Source organism: Equus asinus, chromosome 3 (genome assembly GCF_041296235.1).
Source record: "Equus asinus isolate D_3611 breed Donkey chromosome 3, EquAss-T2T_v2, whole genome shotgun sequence".
NCBI classification, from domain to species: Eukaryota; Metazoa; Chordata; class Mammalia; order Perissodactyla; family Equidae; genus Equus; species Equus asinus.
The window spans coordinates 139,676,489-139,696,880 of NC_091792.1; the positions used below are offsets into that span (position 1 = coordinate 139,676,489).

General features: G+C 33.6%; 1 long non-coding RNA gene across 1 annotated transcript in view; it reads left to right on the forward strand.

The window, feature by feature from the left end:
* Positions 1-20,392, forward strand: part of LOC139044882 (uncharacterized) — a 178,149-nt gene that overhangs the window by 79,603 nt on the left and 78,154 nt on the right. The gene's annotated exons all lie outside the window — the stretch shown is intronic.

A 20,392-nucleotide genomic window follows, 5' to 3' on the forward strand; every position in this document is an offset into this window, starting at 1 on the left:
AAGATCTTAGACTGTTTTTCCCTTCTGCTACCACCATTAGCAATGGTAGTGGCTGGTGTCTCCATCTGAAATGCAGACTAAGGATACATAGCACAGACTCTGGCAGATTCACCATGGATATATCACGTAATCAATAAATAAACATCTGTTGCTTTTTTAGCCGCTATCATTGGTGATATTACTTTAGCATAACCAAGGGCATCCTGATTGGTACAGAAATTGGTGTGAGAATCAGGGTATTATTCTGATGCAAATACTGAAATATTTGGTATTAGTTTAGGGAACAGGAGGAGGACAGGAAGGAAATTGTTATCAGAACCCGGAAGGTTGTTGATGAAAGTTCTATGTTGGTGGAAAATTGATAAAATTGTTACCTTAATGAACTTATATCTTGAGGGAAGAGGTTGCAGCACAGAATGTTGGAAGTATTTGATGTTTACTATAAGCTATGTCCTGCAAATATTATTAGAAACTTAGGTCAGAAAAGAATTAGTTGTTTGAAGTAAGCAAGAAAAGAAGTATAGTTTATAAATTTAGAGACTTTTTCGGTTGGTAAGGCAACTGTTTCTTTACCCCAAACAGGAAAAGATAAAATGAAACAGGTCTAGTTTGTGAATTCTTTTTTAATAATCTACTTCATCCATTCTCTTCTTGCATGTTTTCTGATAGAAATCCAATGTAATTATTATCCTTGTTCTCCTACAGGTTAGATGCCCTGACACTCCACCTTTTTTCATCGTTTTCTCTTTGTCTTTCATTTTCTGCAGTTTGAAAATGATATGCTTAGTTTATTTGATCTTGTTTTTGTTTGGGGGTATTTATTTCACTTGGCATTCTCTGAGCTTCTTGCATCTGTGGTTTGGGATACGTCATTAGTTTTAGAATATTCTCAGTCATCATTACTTTAAATATTTCTTCTGTTCTGTTCTCACTTTATCTTTTTTTCTGGTATTTAAATGACGTATGCTAAAACTCTTGAAATTGTCCCATAGTTCTTGGATGTCATTCTTTTTCCTTTTTGTCTTTTGGTTTAGAATTTTCTGTAGATGTATCTTCAAGCTCATAATTCTTCTCTCCACGATGTTGAGTCTAATAATGAGCCTATCAAAGGCAGTTTTCGTTTCTCTTTCATTTTTTGTGTTCTCACATTTCCTTTGGATTCTTTCTCAGAATTCCCATCTTTCTGTTTACATTGCTCATCTGTTTTTGCATGCTACTTTTATCATTAGATCCCTTAAAATAAAAACCATAATTGTTTTAAATACCTGTCTGATCATTACAACATTTCTGCTATATCTTAAACTGGTTTCGATGATTGCTTTCTCTCTTCAGACATTTTTTCTTGCCTTTTGTCATGCTTATAATTTTGTGTTTATACATTCATGTGCGCATGCGTGTGTGTACATGTGCATAATTTTTCTCTCTCATCCTGAGAGAGAATCTACATCTTGGAAACTATCTAGTTCAACATATCTTTCCATTCCAATTCTCTAGAGATTTCTCAGTGGAGAAATTAAACTTGCAGACATATACATTGCACTAAACATCAAATGCCATGTAATTTCTTATTTCTGTCATCGTAGATACCACTGTAGAACCAAGAACATCAGTGGTAATAGATGCCGTATTTTTATAAATTTTAGAGTAGCATTCGTTTTGTACTTATGGTGCTTTAAATATCAGAGGAACTAAGAAATTATCCCGGGAACTAGGAAGTAATAAAATAAGAAAATGCCTCATGTGGAGTGTTTTATTATAATTGGTATTATAATACAGATTAATATGTGTCACATTAAAATTTAAAATTCCAGAAATCAAGTATATCAAGTGGAATATTGTTTTAATAAACTATTGATTAAAAATGTTCTTCAAAATGACACATTTTAAGAGCAGAACTACTTTAGTAAACATAAATTATGCATCTGCACCCTGTGCAGACTATATCTGAGTTTTTAAAAACTATCTAACCCTGAACTTTAATTTGCTTCATTTTACCTTCATTTTTGTCTCTAGGGTGTTAAAATTGAGTACAGAACCTTTCTTTACCCCTTTCCTCCCACCACTTTTCTGCTCTTTGTAAGCAACTCAAACTCCTATTTACTGTAACCTTTAATTATAGAGTGTGGTAGAGTCACTACAAAACAGAGTCATTGACAGGAATCTTAGGCACCAAAAATGTTTTAGGTAGGGCACTACTGAACCATCATGACTGGATGGCACTTGTTCTATTTTCGACTTTTGTGTGAAATACCTCAAACTTGCTATGTCCTGCCCAGCATTTCAGCCGCTGTTACTAGAACCCTAATGTTTCTAGACTTCTCAAAATATGTTTCCCATGTCACCTGCATCCAGATCACTTGAGATGCTTACGAAAATTCAGATTACAAGGACCCATCCTAGATCTACGAAGTCAAAATCTCTGGTGATTGGATAAAAGAATCTGCTATTTAATAAGCTCTCTAGTTGATTCTTATGCATGCAAAGTTTGAGGAAATACAGTCTGGGAGTACATAGTCATGTTCTGTTTGGCTTCATCTCTTCCTTCCCCTCAACCCTCCCTTTGAATGCATATCCCAGGAAGTGATCTACTTTGTGCACAAGTGCTATTTAATTAGTAAGCAGTTCCTCATTTTGAAGAATCCATATGCCAGTGAATTTGTAAGGAGGTAAGTATGGTGTGGTGTAGGGCAGTGCTTTGTTTTAAGATTTTACTTATTTCAATTAAAAACTTTGAAATGTTTAAATGGAAAATAAAAATATTTAGATTCCAATAATTCAGGAATTTTAAAGTGGGTCTATTAGACAAAAGCTTTTTAAAAGTCCTCTGTGCCAATTTTGCAAAGTTTGGCCCAATAAAGTAATTTGCCCCAGGATGCTCAGTAGGTAAACAGTAGAGTTGGATATCCAACTGTGTGTGGCCTCAAAGCCAGTGCTCATCTTTCTCTACTGTGTTATCATTAGTCTTCCACCTATAATAAAGTACACTTACTGTATTCAATATGGATGGTATACAAGTAAGCTAAGAAATTCGGCTTCTAGGATTGCAACACACGGAGCTCCCTGGAACCACTCCATAACAAAACAAGAAAAACTGATGAAAATTATTAAAAAAAAAAACATATTAAGACTCTGAGATTTGTGCTAAGGGCATACAGCAAATGAAGAATAATTTATTCAAGAAAGTCTACTAAAGCAAGGTAAGAACGCCATGAGTTTTTGGCAGTTGAGCAATGCCCACTTCTACTTTCCCTGCTCCCAAGCCAACTTGAATTAAGCTCCATTCCTGGAGAGTATGGACAAGGAAACTGGGCTTGTCTTCCTTCAGCTCATAATAAAGGGCTATCTCATCTCACTAGAAGGAGTGAGCCACCAGCATTTCTAATCCCCTCAAACTTTGAAGTTAACAGGTTAAATTCTTCTTGAGTATGGCTATGAGGTCAGAGCCTCCCTTCCTTCACTCAGCCCTCTCTTCCACTCACTCACACATAGGATGGAAGCCTCTACCCTATTCATGACAGGTGTATAATACTTGGGCCCCAAGAGCCCTCCCCCAGCTCACTCATAGGGCATATATTCCTCACCACGAGAGGTAAGCCAATTAAACCAGGGGCTACTGCCTAGTCTAGTACCTAGAAGAGCGACTTGGAGAGTTTTCCCAGGGGGAGAGGCAGCCCATAATAAAAGAGAGATTGGAATCTCTCCTGGCCAAGGCAAGAGGAGGAAGAGTGATCATTGTAAGATAGACCCAGAGCATTTTCCTTAACAAAAGCCTACTCTACAGACGAAAACATTTTTGCAAGAGCCTTATTCCAGCAGGAGGAAGAGCTCTTTTCCCATTCCTGCCCTTAGCATCCATTCTGTCTTATCTATGGGAGTGGCCATAATAATAAGGGACAGGAACATCAAGGAAATAGATTTAGAGTTGTGGAGTCAGGAATGGCAATAGGCGGCAAGGAGAAAAAAGCTACAGCATTTGCAAAACATTTGTGAAAGTAACAACGCTGAGACACAGGCCCACTAATGTCTAGATTTAATAAAAAAAAATTATGGAATGCTCCTGTCTCCCACATCTTACCACTAAATCAACATGGCTCAAGGATGCTAACTGTGGATTTCAGCTGAAAGAGCTACAAGGAAAGTATCTCCCTAAGAAGTACCCAAGGAAGCACAAAGTCCAAAGAGGAGACAAGGGCAAGGACACTAGATGAATTTGAAGCCTCTAGTGTCTATACCTACAATAAACGTTAAACACCCAGCTCATATCAAGTTAACATAATTCTTCACACTAAAGGTCAATTTACTTCAGCTTCTATTACCCAATACAACTTGTCTGACTTTTACCAAAAATTATAAGGCATGACAAAAGGCAAGAAAAAAGTTTGAAGCAAGAAGGCAATCATCAAACCAGCTTAAGATATAGCAGAAATGCTGTAATGATCAGACAAGAATTTAAAACAATTATGGTTTTTATTTTAAGGGATCTAATGATAAAAGTAGCATGCAAAAACAGATGAGCAGTGTAAACAGAAAGGTGGAAATTCTGAGAAAGAATCCAAAGGAAATGTGAAAACACAAAAAATGAAAGAGAAATGAAAACTGCCTTTGATAGGCTCATTATTGGGCTCATCATGGTGGAGAGAAGAGTTATGAGCTTGAAGATACATCTACAGAAAATTCTAAACCAAAAGACAAAAAGAAAATAAAATGACATCCAAGAACTATGGGACAATTTCAAGAGTTTTAGCATATGTCATTTAAATACCAGAAAAAAGATAAAGTGAGAACAGTGCAGAAGAAATATTTAAAGTAATAATGACTGAGAATATTCTAAAACCAATGACGGATCCCAAACCACGGATGCAAGAAGCTCAGAGAATGCCAAGTGAAATAAATACCCCCAAACAAAAACAAGATCAAATAAACTAAGCATATCATTTTCAAACTGCAGAAAATGAAAGACAAAGAGAAAACGATGAAAAAAGCTGGAGTGTCAGAGCATCTAACCAGTAGGAGAACAAGGATAATAACTACATTGGACTTCTACCAGAAAACATGCAAGAAGAGAATGGATGAAGTAGATTATTAAAAAAGAATTCACAAACTAGAATTCTATATCCAGCAAAATTATTTTTCAAATGTAAAAAATAAATCAAGACTTTCTCAGACAAAGGACAACTGAAAAAATTCAACACTGCAAATCTGCCTTGCAAGAAATGTTAAAAGAAGTTCTTCTGGGAAAAGGAAAGTGATATAGGTCAGAAATTTGGACTTGTATAAAGAAGGAGCATCAGAGAAGGGAATGGAGAAAACCACAATATGTCACCTCAAAATATGCCTTTTTGACATAAAAATTATTTAGAACTCAAGGCAATTAAGAAGCAGAAACACAGGAAATCTTTCTACTTTCCTTTGTCTACATAAAGGCAGGATACAAATTCTTTTACTGGAGACAGAATCTTATCAGTCCACAGATGGCACCAGAAGAATCCACAAACAAACCTTCCTCCATTAGTTTCCTCCCATATATTTACCTCCCCACAGTTTGCTACCCTTGGAAGTCTAAAACTGCTTTCCTTTTGCCTGTCATTTTACTACAGATTTATTATTCTTTGTCGAAGATTCTATAGAAACCGAAATTCTAAGCCGCAGTTTTGAGTTAGAGCAGTTGTAAATGTATGTTGCAAATTCCAGAGCAACCACTAATTTTGTTTTTCAAAATACAATTGCAACGAGAGGAGATAAACTGGACTCATATAAAATCTTCAATTAAGAAGAAAAAGTAGAAAAAAGAAACAAAAAATAAGTATAATGAATAGAGAACAATTACAAATATATAGATATTAATCCAACTGTGCCAATAATCATTTCAAATGTAGTGTGAATGGTCTAAACAGACCAACTGAAAAAGCAGATATTGTTAAGAATGGATGAAAAAGAAAAGACCCAAACTATATGCTGTCTACAAGAAACTCACTTTAAGTATAAGGATTCAGATAGGTTAAATAGAGAAAATTATACAATGCTAACTAATAAAAAGAAAGCTGGAGTAGCTGTGTTAATTTCAGACAAAGCAGACCTTAGAATAAGAAAGATTTTCAGGGATGACAAGTGGCATTACATAATGTTAGAGGGGCCAGCTCTCCAGGGACATAACAACTGTTGATGTGTGTATGCGTAAGAACAGAATGTCAACATATGTGAGGCAAAAACTGAGAGAACTGCAAAGAGAAATAGACAAAAATACTATTACAGTTGTAGATAAACACCCTTCATTCAATAATTGATGAATTAATCAGGTAGAAAATCGGTAAGGATATAATTGGTCTGAACACAACTACTGATCCACTTGATCTAATTGATATAGAATACTCCATCCCACCACAGCTGAATCTTCTCAGTCTCACATGGAACATTCACTGAGATAGATTACATTCAGGCCATAAAAACTTACTATCAAATTTAAAAGAATGGAAATCATATAAAGTGTATTTTCAGACCACAGTGGAATTAAATTAGAAATCAGTAACAGAAAGTTGAAAATCCCCACATAATTGCAAATAAAACAGCACACTTCTAAATAATCCGTTAACCAAAGAAGAAGTCTCGAGATCAATTAAAAATATTTCTGACTAAATGGGAAAGAAACTGCCACTTATCAAAGTTTATTGGATGCACTGGAAAAGGTGTTTACTGGGAAATTAATAGCATTAAATGCTTATGTTAGAAAAGATCTAAACTCAATAGCTTAAGCTTCACCTTAGGAGCAGAAAAAAAGAAGGGCAATTGAAGCTTAAAGCAAGCAGAAGAAAATAAGCACTAAAAAATAGAGCATAAATCAATGAAAATGGAAAATAGAGAAATTCAATGAAATTTGAAGCGAGTTCCTTGGAAAAATCAATAAAATTAATAAACCTCTAGCTGGGCTAACCTAGAATTGAAAGAGAGGATGCACAAATTACAAATATTAGAAATGAAAGAGTAGCCCATAGTAATTAAAGTAATCCTATAGACATTAAAATAATAAAAGAATACTAAAAACAAATCTGTGTTCTCAAATTTCATAAATTAGATGAAATGTAGTAATTCCTCGAAAGACACTACTGCAAAACTCACACAACATTCTATGAATGATCTATTAAAGAAATTTAATATCTATTAAAGAAATTGAGTCAATGGTTAATAACATTCCAAAAGAGAAATCACCAGGCCTATTAAAAAATAGGCAAATTTTGGGGCCGGCCCTGTGGCTGAGTGGTTAAAGTTCTTCCGATGCATTTCAGCGGCCCAGGGTTTCACTGGTTCTGATCCTGGGTGCAGACATGGCACCACTTATCCGGCCATATTGAGGCGGTGTCCCACATGCCACCAGGAGAAGGACCCACAACTAAAAATATACAACTATGTACTGGGGGGATTTGGGGAGAAAAAGCAATTAAAAAAAAAAAAGATTGGCAACAGTTGTTAGCTCAGGTGCTAATCTTTAAAAAAAAAAAAAAGGCAAATTTTCTCAACAGACATCTCACCTAAGAAGATATGCAGATGGAATTAAGCATGTGAAAAGATACTCAGCATCATTTGCCTTTAGAAAAGTGCAATTAAGACAGTTATAAGATACCACTAGGCACTCATTAGAATGAGTAAAATACAAAACCCACAATAGCAATTTCTAGAGCTGATGCAGGTCAACCAGAACTCACATTCATTGCAGGTGGGAAGACAAAATGGTACAGTCACTTTGGAAGACAGTTTAGCAGTTTCTTAAAAAGTGAACCAGTCTGATCCAGCACTTGTGCTGTAAGGTATTTACCTAATGATTTGAAAATTTATGTCCCCTTTCAAAATTATGGGCAAATGTTCTCAATAGTTATTCATAATTTCCAAAATCTAAACTCATCCAAGGTGTCTTTTAATAGGTAAATGGATGAACAACCTGTGGTACATTCATACAATGAATATTATTCAGTGATAAAGGTATGTTGTTAAGTAAAATAATCAAGGCACAAAATAATATACACTATATGACTACATTCACTTAAACTTCAAAATAGAGAAAAGCATCTTACGGTGTTAGAAGCTAGCTTTTTTGTCTTTGGAGAGAAGAAAAGGAGTAGAGATTGCAAAAGATACAAGGAGATCGTAGGAGTTTCTTGTGAGATTCTTTCTCTTGTTCTAGGTTATGCTTCCAAGAATGTGTTCATTTAGCAACAATAATTGAACTTCACACGTAAGACTTTCTAGTTTTCTGCATGTAAATTTTATTCCTGTAAAGTTTTCTCACTTGTTTTCTTTGTGTCCTTGGGCGATTTGCTTAACCTCTGAGAGTCTAGATTTGTTTGATATGTGAAATTGCTATAACATAAAGTTGTTTTGAGGATTAATTAAATGCGAAGTATTTGGTACACACATTAGATGTGAAGTATTTGGTATACACATTAGATGTGAAGTATTTGGTACACACATTAGCAAATACAAAGATGCTAAATAAATAGCAGTTACAGTTTAAAACCTAATTACTTTAACCATAAACATTTTTTTCCAACCTTATTTTCAGTGAATCTAATGGTTTAGATTCAAATGGAATTGGTGTCACTTAAATGAGAATTGTGTAGTCAAGAAAGAGATATTTATTCCACAAACACTTAATAAGAATGTACTATGTCCAAAGAATTATTCTATGCACGCAGGATATATCAGTTACCACAGTAATACAAAAAATCTCTGTCTCTGTGGAGCTTAAATTCTATCGGGAGAGACAGACTCTACACAGAAGAAATAGTTACGTTACATTGTATGTTATAAGGTAAAAATTACTAAGGGAAAAAGCAGAATAGGATCAGTCACATCCATTTTTTCGAGAATGACAATGAGTTGCAATTTTACTAAGAAGGCCAGGTAAGCATTATGTAAAAAAATAAATAAATAAAAGAGAGAGAGATTTTTGCAAAATCTTAAATGACGTAAGAAATAACTCAGGGGAAAAGCAATGCAGTTCAAGACGACAATTGAAAAAGACTGAAACTCATAGGATGTACTGATGGATTAGATGTGTGGTAGGAAAGGAAAGAGGAGTCAAGGATGTTGCAAATTGCAAGAATGCAGTTGCTGTTAACTGGAATGGAATGGGATGGGGAAAAGTTTATCCACCCTTACAGTGTTCAAATTCAAACAAATCTTTGGGGGTTATGGCAAAGAGTACTATGCTCACCAATTCCTTATTTTGCTTTTTTTTGCTTCTGGTGAAGAAAGACTAGATTTGCAATTTCACCTGGCTGCTAATATTCTAAAAGCAAAGTAAGGAAGTGGGCTGGTATGAAAGAGCTGATAATGGAGCCTCAACTTTCATCCTGTAAACTCTCACTTATTCCCAGGTTTACATTACGGTACCTATGATAAATTAAGTCATGTGTTCCCCAACCTGGAGATGCTTTCTTTTATTTAGGCGAAAGACTAAACCTCAAGTACTCTATCAAGTGTTTATGTGTGTAAGGAGGTAGGGGGCGGGGAGACCACTCCTGACACTGTAGAGTAGGGAAGAGGATCTAAAATTATACCAGGTTTTTTCTTTTGTTTTTGGTGGTTTTTTTGGTAGTAAGTTATATTCTGAAATAGTTTTAAACTTACAGTAAAATTACTATAGTTGTACCGGGAAGTCTTGTATACCTTTCATATATTTTTCAGATTCAAGAATTTTTCCATGTAGGCTTATTCACTTATAATTATCTCTTTATATTAATTTTATACATAGGTGAATATTATTTTTCTGACCCATAATAAGTTAGAAGCATCCTGTTTCCTTTACCCTAAATAATTTAACGTGTATTCCTTAAGGAAACACACATATTCTTACCAAACCACAATTAAGTTTAAAAAATTAGGGAAAATCAGGAAATTATCTCATCCACAGATGATACTCAGATTTAATTTTCACAATAACATCCTTCATAGATTTGTTTTCCTTTTCCAGGATCAAATCCAGAATCACATATTGCATTTGGTTGTCATATCTCTATAGTAGCAATCTTTATGTTTATTCAGGTTAACGGTTTTGAAGAGACGGGTCAGTTATTTTGTAGAATGTTCCCCAACTTAGGTTTCTGATGCCTCTTTGTGATTAGATTCACTGGAGTGAGGTTCTTTCTTTTTCAGAGTGTCTTATTTGACAGATGATGTCTTCTGCCCCCATTTTGGTGATGCTAGGCTTGGTGTCTTTGTTCAGGTGGTAGTCACATATTTCCCAATGCTGGTATTACTACTTTTTCTTTGAAACTAGTAAGTAGCTTATGGGGAAATATTTTGAAACGATGTAGGCATCTTCTCCCTTGTCAAACATCCACCCTTTAGGTTTAGTATCATTGATGATTTATCAATTTATCATTCTTGCTATTATTTGGCATTCTACGGTAAGGAAGATCTTTATTTACTTATTCATTTATTTACGTATATCAGTATGGACTCATGGATTATTATTTTATCCCATAGTTCATAATCCACTCCTTTTGTTACTTACATTGATGCTCAAATAATTCCAGATATAGCCAAAGGGAGCTGTCATACTGGCTTGTGTCATTTTGACATATTTTCATGATTCTTTGAGCTCCTCCTGTGCAAGGCAACAATATGTTCCAGGCTCATTTTGCTCTTTTCCAGTCCTGGAAATAATAACCATTTCTCCAATAAGCCTTCTATCCTTTTAATGGGGAGTGGTATTCAGAAATGAAAATCTGAATAAGCGTGCTTATTGCTTCTTTTTCATTCTTGCTCTGCTCTCTCTCTCCTTCTTGTTCTTTTCTCTCTCCTTCTCCCCACCACATTCATGTTATATAGAATATGAATACATATTGATACTTCCAATTCAAATCTAAAATCACATGGTACATACTAAATTTTCTCCTTCCAATTTTGAAATTCTTTTCTTTTAACAGGGAGAAATATGGATCCCATTATCCTCATTATATTGACTAGTGTTTACTATTTGTTTACTTATTTTATAAGGTAAAATTTACAGTATTCATATTCACAAACTAAGAATGCGATTTAACGAGTTTTAGCAAGAAGATGTACCCATTCAGTGAACACGGTGACAAGATAAAGAAAATTTTCCTCACATCAAAGAGGCACTTCCTATCCCTCAGCAGTCAATCACCACCCCCTCCTATCCCCCAACCACAGTTCAGATTTTTTTCCCACCATAGATTAGTTTTGCCTACTTTAACACTTCCTATCAGAGAAATCATACTACATGCGCCTTTAGTCTCTGGCTTATTTTGTTCGTCAAAATATCTCTGAGATTTATACATGTTGTTAAAGGAATCAGTTTATTCCTTTTGATAGCTGAGCAGTATTCCATTGTATGATATAGAGCACAGTGTGTATCTGTTCTCTTGTTGATAGAAATTTGTATTATTTCCAGTTTTGAGATAATATAAATACGTCTCTTGTAAACATTTATGAATGCATCTTATTTCTGTGGACATATTTTTTATTTTTCTTGCATAAGTCCTGGAGAGTATAATTGCTATGTCAAAGTGAAGCTGTATATTCAACTTTATAGGAAACTGACAGACTTTTTACAGAACCGTTGAGCTATTTTACACTACCACCAGTGATGTGTGAGAATTCAGGTTACTCAACACCCATGGCAATATTTAGCAGGGACAGTATTTTTAAAATTTTGGTCATTAAAGTGAAAATATAGCAGTATCTCATTGTAATTATAATTTGTATTTCCCTGTTGACTAATGATATTAAACACTTTTTCATGAAATTTTTGTCCATTTATATATTTTCCTTTTATATGTGTTTGTTCAAGCTTTTTGTCTATTTATTTATTGAATTGTCTGAACTTTAACTCTTGGGTTGTAGGAGATTTTTAAAATATATTCTGAATATGTCTGTTACAGATGTATGTTTCCCACATATGGTTTGCCTACTAATTTTCTTAGTGGTGCCTTTTGATAATCAGAAGTTTCCTTTATTGATGAAGTACAATTTATAATTTTTTGGGGGGTAATTGTTTTGTTCTGTCTAAGAATTCTTCACTTACCCTCAGGTCAACTTTGAGTCACCTGTCATCAATTAGACTTTACAGTTTTAGCTATTACATTTAGGTCATGATTCATTTTGAATTGTTTGTATGTGTTATTATATATAAGTCAAGGTTGACTTTTTTCTATATGAATATCCACTTGCTTCGGCACCATTTTTTGAAAAGTCTTTCATTTCCCACTGAATTGCTTTGGAATTTTTATTGAAAAATCAGTTGAACTTTGGACTCTCTGTTCTGCCCCACTGATCTGTTTTTCTATACTTATTCCAATACCACAGCATCTGTAGCTTCATTGTAAGCTGTGAAAGCTGGTAGTGTAAATCTTCCAATTATATTCTACTTTTTCAAGACCGTTCTGAGAATTTGAAGTATTTTTCATTTATTAATTTTGGAATAATCTTATCATTTTCTGCAAAAAGCCTGCTGAAATTTCGATTTGGATTTTGTTGACCCCATAGACCAATTTGGGAGAATTAGCATTTTAACCAAATTGAGCGTTTCAGTCTTTCTAGATGACCATACGTCTTCATTTATTTGGTCTTCTTTAGCCTCAGGAATGTTTGGTAGTTTTCAGAATAAATGTCTTGCTTTGACTGCTGTTAAGTTTATTCCTTAGAGTTTTTGATGTTATTGAAAATGGGCATTTGAATTCCATTTTCTAGTTGTTTATCACTAGTATATGGAAATACAATTGATTCTTCATATAGACCCCATGTCCTGGAAGCTTGCTATCTTCACTTCTTAAAACTAGTAGAATTTTTGTTTGTTTTGGTATATTCCTCAGAATTTTTCTACATTAAAAAAAATCTTGCCAGGGAATATTGACAGTTTGACTTATTCTTTTCCAATCTTTATATCTTCTACTTCTTTTTTTTACTTTCTTGTGCTAGCTAGGACATCCAATACAATGTTGAATGGAAGTTATGAAAGGTGTCAACCATGCATTTTTCTCAATCCAGCAAGAAAGCATTCAGTCTTTCATAATTAAATATAATGTAATTTGTAGAATTTGTCATAGAATCTCTTTATTAGGTTGAGGAGGTACCAATCTATTTACATTTAGCTTATAAATTTTATCACAAATGGATAATCATTGGGTTGAGTTGTTCATATCATTTGCTCCTTTATTCTGTTAATATAGTTAATTAATCTAATTTGTTTTTAACGTTATATTGGCTTTGAATTCCCGAGATCTATTACTGAATTAAATTTACAATGTCTACATTTATGAGGAACGCTAGTTTATAATTTTCTTTTCTTTCAATGTCTTTGTCAGATTGTAATCAGGGAAATACGGCCATTTAAAACAAATTAGGGAGAGCTTTCTCCTCTTTTTTTTTTATAATTTATAACTAGATTTCAGAAGAATTGACATTCTCATGCTGGCATGTTACTCTGTATATGAAAACAGATTCTCCATTAATTTAGGTGTTGTGCATTTTAATAAATCTTTATTGCATCTCTAGTAAAGTCCAGTACACCTTTTGTTAGACTTACTCTTGGTCACTTGATATTCTCTGATACTACTTTAAACAGTGACAAATTATTTTTAGTTGTTTGTTGCTGATATAAAGAAATTCATTTGAATTTTTTATATTATCACGTTGTCCTTCTATCTAGGTAAACTCTGCAATTATGTATAATAATGTATCTAAGTAAATGATCATGTTATACAAACAATGACAGTTTTGTTCCTTCCTTTCCAATTCTCATGCATTCAATTCCTTTTTATCATATTATTATGCATGCTATAGCCACCAAAGCATTTGCGATTTGAAGTCTTGAAAACATGTTTCCTTACATAGTTCTTGATTTTAAATGGGAAGCTCTCTACATTGACTCACTTAGAATAACATTTGTGGATTTCTAAAAGATAATGTTCATTACGTAATTAAGTTCCTTCTTATTTCTAACATACTGAGCATTTTTATTATGTATTTATGATAAAATGTATCAAATATGTTTTTGCGTCTACTTAAATAGTCATGAAGTTTTACTTTTAATTTTTAATGTGGGAATTAAGTTTATAGATTTTTAAGTATGGAACTTTCTTTGTATATATGGGATAAAATCAGTAAGGTTATGGTATTTTATCTTTTTAAACACTGGATTTGATTGTAAGCTAGATAAAAAATTCTAAATTCTAAGTACTGTTTCTTTAATATTTGAAAAAATATTACTCCATTATCCTCTTGTGTCCAGTGATGTGCTTAAAAAAAAAGAACTGATGAAGATTTTATTCTTGTTCCTTTGTAAATGACATTCTGTATCTCTAGGGAAATTTTATTTTAAAATTATTTTTCTCTTTTCTTGTGTGTTTTCAAATATCATTATAACATATCTAGATCTGAGTTTTTCTTTGTCTCCTCTTTAGCACACTGTGTGCCCCTTCCACTTAAGATCGTCTACCCTTACTTCTATTAAATTTATCTCCATATATTTCCTCCACTGTATCTTGGATAAACTTTTTGTGAATGCCTTTGAATTTAACTGTATTTAGCTCAGACTATTTGTATTCAAATATTTGATATTTTTTGAGACCTCCTTGAAGTCTAGTATTTGATGAAATATATGTGTTCCAAGACTTTTAAAGCATGTGTGTTCTCTAATTGTTGGATACTGAGTTCTACAATTGATTTTTAGATCTGATAAGACAATGGTGTATTTCAAAATATCTATGCTCACACGTCTTTTAAAAATCTGGTTCATCTATCAATTACTGAGAGAGTTGATCATTCCCTGCTATATCTATTGATTTATCATTTTCTTTTTGTAATAATTTTCTATACATATTTTTAAGTATATCAATTTAAAAATGTATATATCTACCTGGTAAATTGTGCATTTAGAAATGTGTAGTATTTTATTCTAATCTTGCATTTTTCTCTTCAGTTTATTCTCTGATAAAAATTATTAGAGCAACTCTTTTATTTAGACATATCACAAGCGTTCTGATAGAACTCTTTGTATGAGGGTGAAAAGACATATGGTCTATGTCCTCCCGGAGGTGAGTTTAATAAAAAGATACGCAAAAGTTAATCTGTGCATTTGGGCTGTATATTTACATTTGAAAGACTGAACAAGAAAATAAAGGAAACCGTAGATATATGCCATTTGCCGCCTAACAATTTCATGTAATGGGGGTCATAAAGATCATAAACATATATTGCCATGTGATTACCAATCTCTTTTATGTGGGATAAATAATAATATGGTATTTCAGTAAAATGCAGCTCTATTTCTCCACTGATTTCAATAGCAATATTCAAAAATATAAATTGATATAGGAAGCTATTCTGGTTAGCTTAATGTGTTTAGACTTTAAGTATTGGAAATATCCTGTCCATTTACAAAATGTGAAAAGACTTGTTTTATTAGATTTTAATACTTTAATCTTGGGCTTATTGTTCCCTCTTTGATTGCTTGAAGTATCCAAATCTCACTCACTATGTGGAAATACTAGTGTATGATCTCGTACATACACATGCATAATAACAATGAGCTTGTCTCACCTTGATGGATACGCTCGAGGTCATAAAAACAATCATTTATGTGGGCATTTTTTAACAGTTAATCTGAAAATCTCTCAAATTAGTGAGCAGCACTATCACCAAAGAAAAAAAATCAGTTCTCTGAATTCTCCTTACAAATAGTATAAGATCTCCCACATGTTTTGTCTTTTTCCCAGGACTAACAGGCCCTACAGGGATCTATTGTGAAAGAGAAAGCTCACTAGCTACTTACATACCCAAGACAAAACAGAAGTCCTATTTACTACTGTGTGCCAAAGAAATGCATTGTAAGAGTTAGTGCCTTTTCAACAATGAACAGGGATTAAAACAAGACTCCATCCTGAGCTCACATGTTGTTGCAGAAATACCCTTTTTATGAAGAATTTATCAAAACGTTTTATTTATGAAGTACTGTGGCAGGAAACTACATGCTAAAACAGCAAGTGAAAGACTGAATAATTGTCCAAGAATTGTTATATGATGTTATTAAACAAAGAAGGAAATGCTTAAGACAAACTCATGATCTTCTAAAAATTAATAAATTCACAATAATCCCAGTACCTCTTTATTTTCTTAAGGGAACAAGAATTTATCTCAATGTTCCTTAGTCTAACAAGTAAGAAATAAGCACTTGAAGGACAGGAGACAATCTGAGGTACTAATGATAAACTGCTTTATTTTTTAGTGTATTAGATTGTATATGCCACTTGAATGTTTCTGTATATTCATACACAAATTAAATCTGATATCTAATAAGACTCTTTCATTTGGCCTAATCCAAAAATTATCAATAAAAAGATACAGCTTTTTTTAATAAGTGGAAAACAAGATGTGGCTAATGAGTTGCTCTCAATTAGGCAATACCCACTATTATTTATTTGGTCAATTATAATTATACCCCTATAGTATTATCATTTTAATAACCTTTTTCTTGACCTATTTCTCCTTTGATGTATATGATGGTAATTTCCTCCTATCACTTATTTGTTCATGCTATTGCTTGGTGGAGAACTTATCCTTTTTTTCTGTCTTTCAGTATGAAGTATTCCGTCCACCTTTATATCCAACTTAAATTCAGCCTACTCCACAATGTTTCTCTTTTTCTGCTCAATTCTTCTTTTCTTTCCTGTAAGCTAAAAGTAATTTCTTCTTTCTGTGATTTTTTTAAAAGGTATTTTGTCATAATTCTTCCAACCCTTAACCAAGATCTGGTGTTGACCTTTTGGATTTACTAACCCGATTGAAACCTCCCTCAGAGCAAGCGCAGGTCTGATTTATCATTAAACTCATAATTATGCAGGCACCAAAGCACAAACTGGGTGATTAGCAGACCTCAAAGGGATGAATGCTTTAAGTCACTAAGGAAAATGTGGATAGTAACACTGCAACTAACATCAGGATTTCACACAGGCTCACTGTTCAGAAATGTCTGTTTTTCATTCACAGTGGGCCAGCTGTCAAAATTATTCAGCCACTGCTGCTAGAAAAATCCTCATATTATGATTAATAGTCAAGTTCTACCAAATACAATTTCCTTCCAGGAATTATAGCGTATTATTTCCTCCTCTAAAAAAGGAGAAAGCTTTCCTCTTGACAGAACAAAGGGGAATACTGTTCTTAAAGCCTGATTTCGAAAGAGTAATCATTTTAGCTGAGAAAGAAAAGTGCATGATTTAATAAAAAATTATCATAACAAAGCTGTTTTTAAGATTTTAAGATCTGATACACATATATATGTACACATATGTATTTCTGAATTACATAAAAATAATCAGCTTTCCCTTTTTGGATTGCAGAATTAGAATTATGATTTATAGTAAGCGTTAATTTCTTTAGCACCCTAAATGTGTAGTCCTTTAAAAAATGCTACATTTAATTATTATAAACTTTTCTGCCTAACTAGCAGAAAGTGGTCCTGAGGGATAAGATGATGGAAATTCCCATTTTTAACATATTACTAAAGTGTGTCAGTATAGGTAACTTACATATCAGTGTGGATGGAAAACTCCTTATTTCAAAGCTCAACAATGCTAGCTCTTCTTTTGTGATAAAATTAACAATGAAATTGCTTTTTGCCTTCAGTGCTCAAGGTACGTTAGCCCATAACTGTTAGTTAATGTTTGAATCTATTTTTAGGACTATATATTGTTTCTTTAGAGATGAATAACTTTATTTGAAAATGGTGTCTATTGACAGAGTACTCTTTATTTTCAGGAACATATCCAAACCAAGCATTCATATTTGATGAATGCAAAATTGACAGCCAGGAGACTATCCTAACACATTCCTTTATATGAATCATCAAAAAAAAAAAAAATAGTTTCCTTTCACCAGTTTCAGAGGATAATGGCATCATATGCTTTGAAAAAAAGACACATATGTAAAGGAAAAATTAAATTTAAAGACTTAGACACTGATATGTAATACTATCCCATACTGAATTCTGATAGTCATACCAAGTCATCAGATCTTACATTATTTGTCTTCTTTGCATCAGAGTTAACTAAATGATACTCATAGTCGTTTAAAAACATGCCTTAAAATGACTACAGTGTGAATCCACATTTTTGCAAGAATCTCCTTGTCCTTGCTTTCCCATACCATTTCTCAGAAAATCCAGAAATAAAATGTAAGCATACTCATTGAAGATTTTGATTAAGAGGAAAACATTCTTCTAGAATGCAACAAAGACATTCAAAATCAAGTTTAACTAATAATGTCTTGTTCTTGGGAAGTCTGGGGAGCATAACTCATTTAAGTTTTGCAACACTTTGAAAGCACTTTCAATCCGATCCTGAGTATACTTGAAAACAACAGTGTATACACTTCAACATTTTTAAAATACGTACTTGAGAAATTAACTTTCAAAAAGAATAGTGATTTCTAACCTATCTCTAAATTGGACATTCAAACTTGAAATATTCTAGAGAATGGACTCTGACAGTAATTTTTAAACTCAGGGAAATGTTATAGTAAATAGTAAGTATTTTATATAATCTAAGAATACATAAATTTAGAATAAGGAAATTTCCTGTGGATAAGGTATATAAAGAATGCATACAATTTGGGTACTGAAATTTGTAACGTTATCATCTAATTTGACTACATAAAATTTAAAAGAATCTTATGAGTATTTGCTCTATATTCAAAATTGCTGGGATTGCTAATTGGCAAGATTGCAAATGATAAATCTGGTCATCCTTAAATTTTACTTTAAGAGTTCCTAAAGGAAATCTGAAAAATTATTTGCTTCATTGTAATTTTAAAAGTCACATGTGAAATATAATTAGAAAATGACTAGATAGATTATATATGGCTTCTTTTAATATTTTCTTGATAAAACAATGTGCCACCACCTTCAATATATTTAATATCAGTTTTTCTGCTTTTCTCTCAGAGGAACAATATTTTATTTTCCTTTCTTATTTCCTTCCTTCCTTCCTTTCTTTTTTCCTTAGTAAGCCCTAATGAAAAAAAGTAACTTTGTTGGGGCCGGCCTGGTGGCACAACGGTTAAGTTCCCACCTTCTGCTTCTCAGTGGCCCGGGGTTCGCCTATTCAGATCCTGGGTGCAGACATGGCACCGCTTGGCAAAAGCCATGCTGTGGTATGCGTCCCACGTATAAAGTAGAGGAAGATGATATAAAGTAGAGGAAGATGGGCATGGATGTGAGCTCAGGGCCAGGCTTCTTCAGCAAAAAGATGGAGATTGGCAGTAGTTAGTTCAGGGCTAATATTCCTCAAAGAAAAAGAGAAAACGTGACTTTGTTAAAACATCATTATTTCTGCCACTCATTTTATAATTCAGAACATCTCAACACAGATCAAAATACACAGTTTCTAATATCAAGCTTAAGAATTATCAGAAATATGTTTGAGTTATGAAGCTCAACTCTGGGTTTGTGTTGCCTTGTTAAAGGATGCTTTGACACCCCAAGTTTTCAGGCATATTTGTTAAAGGAAAGAGTTTATGTGGAAGTAACGTGTCTGGAAGTTGGTTTTTCTATAACAGTTGTTCTGGATACGACACAATTATCCCTCTCCCAGAGGACATTCGGAGATGGAGATTGTTGGGGGTCACAGCTTGGGGAGCAGTGCTACTGGAGTCTAGTGAGTAGAGACCAGGGCATTGCTGAATACCCAGCATACAAGACAGCCCCCTACAACAAAGAATAATGCAGCCCAAAATATCAATAGAGGTGAGGTCAAAAAGCCCTGTTCTGAAACAATCTTTGCCCTTGGGAAGTTTTCATGTGTTCCCAGGTGTCCGCTTACCCAATTTAGAAGACTTAGCTGGGGCCATTCTATCATTTTATTTTTCAACACTTCATTCTTTTATTTGGGGATGAAGGACAAATACTTGTATGCTCAAACATCATTTCTTCAGAAGTAAAAGGTAGAGTGACACAGGACGGGCAAAGTTTGGCACCAAACATACACACCCACATATATACCTGCAAGTACCCTAAATGCTATACATACTCAGAGTAATCATACTTTGCCTGAATAGGACATATAAACACAAAAATATTAACCTTTCATTGACAAAGAATGTAGTTGCAATGTCTCACCTGAATATACCCCTCCCTACACCCTTACTTCTTTTCTTCCTCCGTTTACAGCTTCATGATCCAATCTTTCTTCTCATATCACAATGTAATTTTTCTAGTTCTATTTCCTGGAGAGACGTGTCTTAATTTCTGCTTCTCATTTTTATTGGCAATATCATGTAACAGATTAAACAATGACTGGAGATTTTACATTAACCTTACATTAAAGGAGCCTTCTAGAGGCACAATGCTTTGATAGAAAAAGGGATTTTAATGAAGAGAATT